Here is an 11,324-nt window from a genome sequence, read left to right on the forward strand (position 1 = left end):
GCGCGGCTGATTTACTGCGTGGTTATCGACCTCATGTCGTCTTTCAGGCAGACCCGTGTCTGCAGCAGTAACCGCTTCCCATTAGCGAACGTTTGTATTTAAAAAATTGTAGTTTATGGAAGTCGAAGCTTGTATTTACCGATTGTTTTCTTGAACCTGTGGGATTTTTCATCATTCCACAGAGAACTATCTCAAAGCTTTTAGTTTTTGAGTAAGATCAGCCATTTTCATTTTTTCCTGAGCCTCTGGAAAGATGTACATGGGAAAATCTCTGACATTGGAGACTCTTAGGGAATATTGTAAAGGAGAGAAATACATTTATAGGAGTGGAAGGAGCGAAAGCACAGCTTTAAAATCCTGCTACTAGTGGGTTGTAGGGCATCTACCACTTCCATGAGTTTTTAATAGCCTTTGTGGCTTAGCAAGGAAACACGCACCTAGCTTAAATAAATCCAAGTTAGGTTGCTAAGTGAAGACAAATCCTCAAAGCAAGTACTTACTTTCTAATCCATTAACGTTTTGCACACTTTACTACATACATTGCACTATTCTGACTTACATAGCATCGCACTTAGTCCGAAATAATTAAGCTTGATTTCCTCCCCCCCCCCCCCAGTATATGAGTTCACGGTGTCTTTGATATACATGCAAAGATAGGCATGCTTCCATTGTAATGGCATTATGTTTGCTTGAATGCTTCTGATGTCATGAGACGAGGCCACCTATTTCATTATATAAATTTTTCGCTAAGCTCTGTGCCTTCTTTTTTAAGAAGGGAGAGGTAAAACGGGTGAATGAATATGAAACGACTTCTCTATTTTAACTTCAAAGGCTATCTGGTCTGCTTCAAAGGGTTTCTTTGCGAAACAGAAATCATGTTTTTTGAAAACACTTTCAAAAAAAAAAAAAAAAGAGACTTTGTACATGTCTATACTGAAAAAATTCATCCTCAGATGACTTGAGCAATTCTGGGCAGTGATGATTTCAGTACAGTTATAAGACTTATTCATTATGTAAGCTTTGATTGGCAATGGTTGGTGCCTCCAGGCTCTTCATCTCTATAACTAAATTTAAACTAAAGATAAGGCAAAACATTTTGCTACAACATGTCCCTTATGCTCTCTATTTAGTATTCTCCTGTTGTCACAGAGACTGCTAAGGGAAAACTTAATTTATCTATTTGCCCTTGTGGAATGTCTGTTTAAACATCCTTCAGTGGAATTCTTTCAAGAGTCCTGGTTTCTCCAGTCATCCCTTCCCCAGTACTTCTACTTAACATTATTTAATTATTACAGTATGGCCACGGGTGAAATACAGTGTCATCTGCCGGTGTTCATTACCTAAGAGAGTCAGATGGCACGTTATTAATAAACAGTGCCTGCGTTTCTGAAGAAAGGGCCTCGTGCAACACGTGCTTAAATGTATGGTTAACATGCCTCTTGATTTAATGAGGTTTGAATCAAGCGAGAAGGGAATTATAAAAAAGAATAATACTTTTCATCTTGACGCTCTCTCTAGTAGGTCACCGCGCTGACATGAATAGATATTCCTTGGAGTAATGTGTTTTTCCGCTGTGTCTGTGGGTGGCAGAGGCAGATGCTCTGTGGTTCCTGAATAGAAAAACAAGGAATAACTGAATGTTATTTACAGAAAATAGATGGAGTTTTTATTTTGAAAAAGTTCTTGTTTTTTTTTTTTTCCAGGAAGCTTGCTACCACGCTTTCTTTTTCAGTTTTAAACCGCATTGTTCTCTACACTAGCAATCCACATATTAAAAATTACTTTTTTTTTTTTTTTTTCCCTTCCAAATATAGGTTGTCCTGGATTATTTCAGTAGAGATGATGCCACCTAAAAGTGAAAAATTGATCTCCTGGCTTCTAAAGTAGGATGCTTCTCTTCAAATGAGTTGAATACGGTAAGCCTATGAAATTTTGGAGATGTACGCTGGGTCAGTGTATCTATACACACACGTGTGTCTGCGTGTGAAAGTGCCTACGCAGGCACCTGTATATGCGCACGGACGCCCCACACTTGCCCCCTTGCGCCTCCAAGGGACCACAGTGATGCTGCCGATGGCTGCTGAAATACCCTTCAGCAGACTAGAAAAATGCGATCGCTTTTATTTTTACGTGTCAGCCTTTTGCTGGGTTGATTTCCAGCTGACCCATCCCCTGTAGGCTGTTGGGTCTGTGAACAGCAGGGAGCCTGAAGATACAGATGCCGATGCCGATGCCGCTTCGGCACAGGAGGCATTCCCTAAGTCAGAACAGGAGTAAAATTCCTTCAAGCTGCATTTATGGCGAACATTCGGTCCTGAAACGTGAAAAGCGTCAGTCAGAAACGTGGACCTTTGGAAAGGTAAGGGATTTTTGTCTTCCGAGGTGTGTCCTTGCAGTGAACCTGGGTACGGGCCAGGATAAGAAATCCGAACGGCGGAGGTTAGCTTAGGAAGAAGGCAGGTAGCTCTCCGAAACCTTGCTGCAGTTGTTACTGTTCTTGGTGTTTTTCTTTCATACCGCGATTTGGAAAAAAAGAATATTTAATCCCAAAACATCTCTTCCTTTCTTCCTTTTGCTCACGTTTTCCTTTCCAGGGAAGCACCCGAGCGTTTAGTTCTGGGCTGGGCAACGTCCACTTTTGACTGCGGGGGAGAATGGAAACCTGAACTCGGTTGGAGTTTCTAAATATTCCTGAAGTCTGGTACGTCCCAAATGAATATTCCTGAAACACCGCGTGTCTGGGAGAAAAAGAGCAGGATTGTCTGCGGCAGAGGCTTCACCTTCATGAGGAAAAACGTTTTCATCTGCCTCGTTTCAGGTGCTGAAGAGCTATTTAACAGAGAGGAGATTTGTTTCTTCCATTTCCCATTGCTGATCTCTCCTCTTGTATCAAAATGACTTGATGACACGTGAGAAAATGAAGTGCTCTTGCTGAGCCTTTGTGGAAGGAAAAACCTGTATACCATTAAACGCTGTCTATAGTGATAAATAGTCAGTTGGCAAGTGGCTGCTCTGGTTTTCCAGTATGTTTTTCTCGGAGAACCTGCAGCAGATTGGCTATAATTGCTCATTGCTCTCCATTAGGAGATCTCCCTCCTGGCAACTTTTTAATAGTTTCCATCTCTTGGGGCTGAAAATTACTATTTTAATTAAAACAATTTGTTTCAAATGGGGCTCCCAAATCCCCATATGATGCTTTAGAAGCCTTGGGCAAACACTGAAAATGGAGAGTAGCAATTGTTTTTAGGGTTTAGAGTGAGACTGAAAATAGGAAGAGGGATTTTCACGCTGTTTCCGAGGCCTGGACTTGCAGCAGGGGAGACTAACCCTCAAAGTACAGAAACTGAGTAAGGCTGAGATTTTGTCTTCCAAATATTATGTTAATTTACCAGGGTGGAGAAGACTTCCCTGAGTTTCAGTTTAGCCTTGCTGTTTTCTTTGTTCTCGTGCAGATTGAGAGAAACAGTGTTTTTCTGGTCAAGGAAAGGTGAGAGCCAGGGAAAGGGACCTTGGACACCTAAATGCTACAAAAACGCCCTTTGGAAGTGGGATTGAGGAGTCAGCAGTCACGAGTGCCGCGTACCCGGTGAAAGCTAAAGCCAGCTGTGCAAGGCAGGAGGCTCCGGTGAGCTCTGTGATTTCTCAGCTCTCGGGGGTTTGATGTCCAGCTGCTGGATGTGCCCAGAGCTCCCGCTGTGTGGTTGAGCAAATATTTCACCACATCAAGGGGCAGGGCTTGTGGAAATATTCATTTCTGAGGTTGAGCCCTGAGGTCCTGGTGTGGTGAATTTGCTGCACCCCAGCAGCTTTGAGAACGGCACAAAGCTTCTTTCCAAGCAGTGTTTGATTGCTATGTAAATATATATTAAAAAATATTTATTTTATATTAATTTCTTTAGAATTATACTCATATATAATTCACCTATGTGTATAATATATAAAAATATGTGTTCACGTGCTGTTATTCTGCAAGAGCCTGGTGGTGAGAGCACCTACTGTGGAAGCAGAAGACGTGGGCTCGGTGTCGTGCTGGGACGGCGGGTGTCAGCCTCCCACCCCGCCTCGACGGGAGCGCTCCAGCCAGCTTCCTCATCCCCGAGGCTCGTGCAACCAAGCTGCGGAGCCAGGCTCTCTTCTTCTGTCTCTCCAGTCTCATAAATATTACATTTCTCCTTCAACGTTGTCTCAGCTTTATTTTATGGCCCCTCTTCCCCGGCACCGGCTCTCACCATTAGCCTGTTATACTGCAGCAAAGGCAGCTCCTCCCAGTGAAGGAGAGCCTGGCTGCTGGCACGCAGGGCTGTGATTTAAGCACCTCTTTGCAAAGAGTGGTTGCAGGCTCTCTAACTGTATCAAACAGGGATTTAATTCATGTCTGCCAATAACGTCTGTTTCCCAGATCTCTCTTACTTGCTCCCACACCCATGACATGAATCCTGTGTTTCCTAAGGTTCAGCGAAAGGCGTAACTCTCCTCCTGGCTGAGCTGTTGGCGTCTGTAACCCTGTCCCACGTTGTACGTGACAAGTGCTGAGTGGTTGCACCGGTATTGATGAGTACGAATTTACGCAGGACGAACCGTTCATGGTAAGGTTCTTCAGCAGCGCTGCCCTGTGAGGGGACAGCAGATGAAGCCCTGGAGCGTCGGCTTGGGGGGGTCGGGGGGAGCTCCCTGGCGTCACCCCAAGCAGGGCTCGCTAGCAGCCCGTGACGCCCCGCTGGGAGCTGGGGGTGCTGATGCCGAGGGCCTGACGCAGCGCAGGGCTGCTGGGAACATCTGTGGCGGGGTTTGGCAGCCCGCCGCAGCCCGGGAAGCCAGATTAGGCAAAAACTATCGATTCATAGCAGGTTTGTCTTGAAATGTCTTGTTAACCGCTAGTCAGCTAAAAACTCTGCGTGTGCCTGGGCACAGAGCCTGGGTGAGGCTGGAGCTGCTTTCTGAAGCTGAAATACCCGAAGCTCCTTCCTCCCCTGGCTGTAACTCTCTGAAATGATAATGCAAGCGGTCTCTCCATACGGAACTGCACAGCGAAAGAATAAAAGACTCAAAGGCTAGGATTACCAAGGGCTCACGATAAGAAGTATGACACCACGCAGAACACCAGAGAAAGTCTGAGGTTGGCGTGTGGAGGGGGGAATTATAATCCGCTGTGTAAGTGAGGCAGGAGTCACGGCACGCGGTCGGAAGCTCATCAAAGGCGACGCCGAGCGCAGCCGCTCCGTTGCGCTGCCTTGGCTCCGGGTGGCGGGAGCGCTCGGTGACTTGCCTCCTGCCTAGCGAGCTCTCAGCTTTGCTATTCTGTAGGCTTGTGAAGAAAACTAAGCTGCTAAGGCAGGAAAATCTATTTTGCCTTCAGTAAAACTGGTAGCTCTTACTCCTGTTCCAACGTTGACATTATTTTATCTCTAGATTGGCGGCTTCGTCTCATTTCCTCCCGCTCCATGTGCTTTCTGGTGCGCTCATTTTGCCCTTCCTTCCCTCCACCGTTTCTCCATGCATTTCTGTCCAGGGCGGTTATTTCTGACTGATTTACTTAAAACAACCATGAACCTGTATGCATTATTTTAAAACCATGCTGGATTATTAGGAATGCTTGGCTTTATAGTGAGTTCTGTATAAATATTATTTCTGTTGCTTTTGTTGTTTCCCCACTGCTGTCAAAACTGTGAGGTCTGAATAGTTTCTGCTACATGCCTAAATCATATTTGCTTGTGAAAATTTGCCTGTATGCCTAGGGTCCAAAAAGACTTCGCTTTCAAGGATTTTAGTAATTTAAGATCTAATTAGCTGCTCTGCAAATGCATTTGAATGCTCGGGCCTCTCCTATCCATTATGCGGTGCCGTTTTTATCTTTTTGCCACAGATCCTATCCCAGTAGGTAGCGTGTCAGGCCTGCCAGGTTATTATGAAATTGCTGACCATCTGTTATCTGTGGGCCGTTGGTCTCTGCCAAGTAGTATGTACCGAAGGGAAAAGAGGCTGGTTTCTTCATTAAAACGCGCTTCTGCTTTCTTGAGCTGTCCCAGAATTAGTCTCTGTCTTTGCTGCTGCAACATCGCTACCGTAAAGGCAGGATATACCCACTATCAAATCATTTCAACTTCAAGAAAAACAAGAAAAACAAGTCAATTCTGTATTGGAAATGCAGATTCCCATACAGGCTATAGGAACGATATTTTTTTAACTTCCTAATTGCAAAGGTGGCCTTCTTTCCCCCCTAAGGTTACACTCCCACCCCTTGTGCGGCTGAGCAAGGTGGGGTGCAGCCGGTTAGGAGCAGCCCTGGGGCTGCTGCGTGCCACTGGAGCTCCGGGTGTTTTGGGGCTGCAGTGCCAGGCTTGAGGCTGGAAGCCTGTGCTGGCTCCTCTGCACCTCTCTGCAAGCGCACCCCGGTTTGCTCCTAGAGCTGGTGTCTGTCAGTCAACCTGGATGTGAACAAGCAGGTTCGCCCGTACGTTTTTGATATGTGTTTTTGCACCGCTGCAAGTTTAATATTCGCTGCCGGAGCCAAGCGTGTGGCTCTTTGCACACTCGCTCTTGGCGTGGATGCGCACAGGGTGCCTCTGCAGACTGGCTGGCTCGAGGCTCGGCTCTGGCTGAGTTTTCCCATCCTTCCTACTCACGTCCTTGTGACGTTGAAGTCACAGATGTAGAAGAATACCAAGGGATTACTAAATAATCCTACAGTATCCGAGCAGCCCAGAGAGATTGCTAAGGTTTAAAGTTTACAAAGTAATCTAATTGCTGGGAAAGCTGTTTCCCTGGAACAGGTCCAGCGCTGTCCCTGCCGGCGCGTTCATTACCAGCTCAGGGCAGAGCATCGCGCAGCCCCGCGGGAGCCGGCGCTGCCGGCAGAGCCTGGGATGTGCCGGCGCTGCCGCGTCGCGGGCTCTGCCTTTGGGGCTCCTTTCCCTCCGCCAGACCAGCTTCTGCCCAGCTTGTCGCTGCCTGCCCAAAGCGTGAACCCCACGTCCAGCAGTAGAGAAGTCCTCGCTCCATCTGGTTGCTCAGAAACATGACTTCACAAGTCATGAGGCTTAACCATTCCCTATAATTTTTATTGTTGTTCAACAAAAAAAATCAGTATACACGCTTCGGTTGAAAGGAAGACACGTACTGTGATTCACAGCACCTAATTACGGATGCCTGGCCACGTTGTTACCCGTGCTATTAGATGGGTTTCCTGATACACGATGCTGCCACTTTCCTGCAGCCTTGAACAAGTTTCCCTTCATTACACGTGGAGATGTTAGTTTATTATCGGTATTTGTCATACGCATCCAGTGTGTTTAGCAGGAAAAAAGAAATGCAAAACACCTGCGTTTTTTTCTTGTGAGCTTTTCTGACGAGCAAATATATACAAAGCAACTTACAGTTGTCTTAAATGAAACTTGGTTTTAGAGCATATTGTATATTAGGATTGGACTAGATGGTCCCTGAGGTCCCTTCCACCCTGTGATTTTCTTCAGATGGTTATAGACAGGTTCTGGAGGCAGCCTGGAAAAAAGGCCCAGAAAAAGACAGCCTGGAGAATGGGTTTGTTCTGTTGGGTATGTAATGATTTTTGACATGATTTATCTTGTCTTCGTGGAGACACAAGGAATTCTTTTGACAATTTAAATCCCTACACTGAAGTAAGGTTTATTTGGTGCTGTCAGTAGCATAGCACACACACACTGCAATATGCACAAAATAGCGAGATTTTTAAGATCTGGTAACTAAACTGTGTTGTGTGATGTTTTTTGCATGGGTTTTTGTGAGAAAATAGTGAAAACGATATCCGAGGAAAAGCTATGCCTTCAGTTTGAGTCCTGAGTGTTTTTACGGTGTCTGATGGACTGAAAGAAATAATACTTTTCAAACCCACAGCTATCTTGCAACACTCACACAGACATTGCCTAGTATTATACAAGGCTTTTGCACCTTCCAGCTCGTGAAAATGTTCTTTTAACAGTTATGCCATACCACTCAATGCAACGTCTGTATGTGTGAAAACATATTTATGAGTTACAAATAATTACTTAATTGACCCCAAAATTCTGGATTATTTGCTTATCAAGTGGAGATGAGCACTAATGAGTGCCGTGAGCCTAGTAAATCTGACAAGCAATGAAAAATGAGGAGTAAAAACTAAATACCTGTTTTGTTTTTTTTTTTCCTTTAGGGTGTTTTAATTGGTCTTGGATTCTTGAGTGCTGGGAAAGGCTGAGACAAAATGTGACGCCCAAGTTAGAGCAGCTGCTGCAAGAAATCGAACCAGGTCAGGATATGAGCAGAGATTTAGAAAACCTGACCAGCAAGGTACAATAACCCATGGATATACCTCCTGTGACCTCCTACGTTATTGTCTAAAAGTGGGTGTATCCTTTGGAATGACATGGAGCTTGGGGAGCCGTGTGGGTTTTCAGGTGGTGGCTCGGACTTAGAGACTGGCCGTGTTGGAGACAGTATTTTTGCTTTGGAGCTGAACGTGTCCGTGTAAGATGAGAGCCTAGAGGATGGTGGATGTTTTCAGGTAGCAAAAGTGATTAATGTTAAAGGACTAATAAATCATATGCTTAAGCTTAGCTTTTAAAGTAAGTGAAGCCCTTTATAAGAAAAATTAAGGAATCCATATTGATTCTTTTTTTCCCCTCCTGGCTATGACGCAGTGCCAGAAGTGAATATTTTTTGAATGTTGGGAGCCTGCGATCTTAGATGAGATACACAAATGCCAGCTGGAAGAACTATTACTCCAAAGTTATAAGAAGCTGAAAATGCTGTTCATCTGGTTGTCATATTAACCTCAAACTCAAATGTAGCTCCCTCAGTAGACCTATAATAAAATGAATAATTATTTCATGTCCTGTATAGTATTACCTATAGCAGGCAAGTGCCATGCTATCGGTTGCTGTCACTGCTGTGAAAATATATATGAGAAAAACAAATCAAGCTTTCCACGCGGCAAGAAATGTTTTGTGTTTTTCGATGTTGGTTATTGTAAAAAAAACATACTCTGAAGCTCAAAATTTAATTTCCATTCAAGAAAGCTGCTTTCTTTAGAGGTTAAACAAGCAAGCAATCCTGTAAAATTAATGGGATTAATTAAAATGTACATGTATTTGGGAAGTATCCGTAAGCATAACAGAGATTTACTCTTTCATATCATACTGAATAAATTTTCATGAATTTCCTGTGAGATTTTTAAGGCATTTGATGACCTTGTTTATAAAAGTAAACTAGGGATTTCTAACTTGTGAGTTTTAAGAAAATACTCAAATGAACGTATTCAAGCATTTTGTAAAACATTTATATTTATTAGATAACTATCTTTCTAAAGAAGTATAATTTCTTCAAGAATAAAACTTTCTTTAAAAATAAAACATCTCTTGCGTTACTAATTCAAAACAGAGATAATTTTTATTCTGTAGTTTTTGGTAATCTTTCACTATTTACTTAAACACGGGGATTAGCTTCCAGCTAAGAGCAGCCACTTCAGCTGCCTGCCTGACTTCAGCGAGAAAAACCGATTCCCTTTTAATGGTACCTCTGTTCTGCTTTTCACCAGCCTGCCTGCCTACAAACTGCTCGCCCCGCGTTGGTGCCAGCCTGCGCAGTTGTGCCCGGGAAGCCGATGCTCTCCCCCGTGCCAGGGACTGGCTGGTGACCGTGTAAACAGAGTTCCCTCCGGACCGAACCGCCAGGGACTTGGGTCTGTTGCAGCTCCAGCTGTAGAGGTACAATTTAAGCTCTAGTATTTTGGCTGGTCTTCCAAAACCTGAAAAATGGGGCTGTTGGTTACCTGGAACTAGTCAGAAATCTTGATCAAACTTTAAAATGTTTTGATTTGTGGGTTCTTTTCTTTTTCAGTGGCCAGACTCGAGTTTCAGGAGGGGAAGGGTGCCATCTTCGCTGGTGGCTAACAGCAAATTTGCAAATGGTTAAGGCATTCTGAAACAGTTAAAATAGTGGAAAGATTATCCCTCAGTGGCTACTAAATAAGCAATAAACTCTGTTTGGCAGTTGCTGGAATCCGGGAGAGTGTCCTAGATGTGCTTCCCTTTTTCCCAGACTTTTTTCTAGGCATCCATAGCTAGCCTCGGCCCTGGACGAGAGAAGCCCGCGTTTTCATTTGGGAAGCAGAGGGTTGCTGTTAGGGGACTGGGGACTATTCCTCCACTCTCAGGGAGGAATATCTCAGTCCCGACCGCTGCATATGAGGTCATGTCCAGCAGACAGCTCTCCTCTCTGTTATGCTTCACTTGATGCAAAGCACTTGAGTGCCAAGAGTAATTCAGTCATCTGGCGTCTGGGACACTGCTCTCGCGCTGGTGGCAGGGCACCTGTTTTTCTCTACTAATGGGTGGTGAAATAACCCATGGAAACAAGAGAGAACGAGGGCAACCTCCTTCCAAATCTGTTGTAAGGTGATGATAAGAGCCCCTCTTTCAGAGGGGCAGAGGAATCGGGGGGTTCAAACCAGGTCACCTACGCGTTGGCTGAAAAAAACCTTATGGCCAAACCACTGGGTGGAGGAGAAGCAGCATAACCTCACCCCATGTTTCACTGTAATGAGAAAAACAACAAAAAAACATTTTGGGTAATTTCAAACTATTTTCTTTTCCAGCTTGGCTACTGAACTGAAAAATCAATTATTCCTACAGCTCTGCTGGAGGTCTTGGGTTGAGTTCTTGTTTTGTCTGCCAAGGTTGCAGTGAAAAGCTTTTATAAGGTTGCATTAATAAATCAGACGCTATTGTCTTTTATATGCTGCGCTCCTCGGCTTTGGACCTAGTTGCACTGTTTTGCTGGTCCTTGCTGTGATAAAACATCCACAGAAAATGAGATTTGAATTCTGGGAACTGGATGCAGGAACTGATGGAAGAGAACACAAGTATTGGAAGATTCCAGTTTGTGTTGGAATTATTTATATGAGACATCAGCTGAAGGCATGTAAGGTCAGTCAAGCCGAGCCAGGTTTTTACATGAGATGGTTCAAAACAACTGTCAGAAATAGGTACAAACTGTTCTGATTGACGTTTCTCAGCCCATGTCCTCTAGAGGCAGTTTAGGGAGGGCTTTCCTGCCCCTTTTTGCCAAGTTACTGATAGAAAATTGGATGAGATTAAATAACAGCCTGAGATATTATGATAAATATCAGGAACGTTCTAAATGCTCACAGGACTATGTGGGCTCTTGGAAGCCCTCTGAAAACTGCAGAAGCTTTTGGAGAGAGCATTTGTCAATCCTGTTCTCTGTTTTCCTATTCCTTTGTGTTCGAGTTGTGGAACTGGCAGATTCTGAACACTTAAGCAATTGCATGTGTGGTCTTATAGCGTCCAGAA

General features: G+C 44.3%; 1 long non-coding RNA gene across 1 annotated transcript; it reads left to right on the forward strand.

Moving 5' to 3' along the window:
• The first annotated feature begins 3,465 nt into the window (after positions 1 to 3,465).
• On the forward strand, positions 3,466 to 9,716 carry LOC142063528 (uncharacterized). The gene is made up of 4 exons (XR_012662801.1): positions 3,466 to 3,586; positions 4,451 to 4,586; positions 8,165 to 8,301; positions 9,548 to 9,716. It is a non-coding gene; the product is annotated as an uncharacterized LOC142063528 (long non-coding RNA).
• The last annotated feature ends 1,608 nt before the right edge of the window (positions 9,717 to 11,324 follow it).

This window comes from Phalacrocorax aristotelis, chromosome 12, assembly GCF_949628215.1.
Source record: "Phalacrocorax aristotelis chromosome 12, bGulAri2.1, whole genome shotgun sequence".
In the NCBI taxonomy this organism is placed as follows: domain Eukaryota; kingdom Metazoa; phylum Chordata; class Aves; order Suliformes; family Phalacrocoracidae; genus Phalacrocorax; species Phalacrocorax aristotelis.